Below are 1,058 nucleotides of genomic sequence, written 5' to 3' on the forward strand. Positions count from 1 at the left end.
TGAAATTTGGCACAAAGGTAAAGGCACATTTCTTCCTGATTTAGTAATGAGCCTTATATAAAATCACTTACATTACTTTTTGACTCGGCCTAATAGTTTAAATTTCTGTTAGCTACTCTTCCTATAGCCCTACACATGCTGTACATCAACATAATATCACACGGCAGACAGAGATACTACAATAGAATATACATGTGATAATAACCATACAACAGAAATGAAAGAAAATACAAGTTCATTCAATAGCTGTTCTGTCATGTGTTTTATTCCATCGATGAGGCACGCGGTGATTCATGCACAAAATTATGTGTCTTGTCTAGAATTGTAATGTTTTTTCCAGAAGCACAGACACGTAGCATACATAACTTTGAGGTGGAAGTATCTTTGAAAAGAGATTCATTTTGATATCCATTAACGTTCTTTTCTTCCTCTATGCCAAGATGGTGTCATTGTGAAGCTGCTATTGTGTTTGTTTATTTTCAAACGCCTGTGTGGGTCTGTAGGGCATCCGCAAGCCAATGCCTGGCCCATTGAATTGTACACAAAAAGGGACAGAAAGACGTCGACAGTGCCAATAACTCACCTTTATAAGGTTACTGCCATACAAACTTACCCTCATATGAAAGCCCATCATCTCAGCTGTGAGAAAACCCCACTGTCATTAGAAATCTTACGGCATAATTTGCAGAAAAACACCACAAAACCCTCCCATCCCCTCAAACGCATAACCACAAAGGGAAGGGGCCCTTGCACAACCAGGAAATAGTCCCAACTTTATATCCCCTGATAACCACAAAAACTTAGCTTTTTGGCCATAATCAGAAAGAAGAAACCCTCCTCAGTCACACTGACCTCAAAACTGCCAAGATTTCTACCATTTCCAAGAAAAATATCTTCCAGTTTTAGACCGGAACTACACCACCATCGATTTGCAAGCCGGATCGCTAGTGGATGCGCTGTATTACATCAAGAGCGTAACGTGAGAGGGTGGGTGTGAACTTGTTACATATGCTGAAAAGAAGCGTCTCATCAGAATTCATACAAATTCATTACATTTC

The sequence above is a fragment of the Branchiostoma floridae genome, chromosome 19 (genome assembly GCF_000003815.2).
Source record: "Branchiostoma floridae strain S238N-H82 chromosome 19, Bfl_VNyyK, whole genome shotgun sequence".
Lineage (NCBI taxonomy): Eukaryota > Metazoa > Chordata > Leptocardii > Amphioxiformes > Branchiostomatidae > Branchiostoma > Branchiostoma floridae.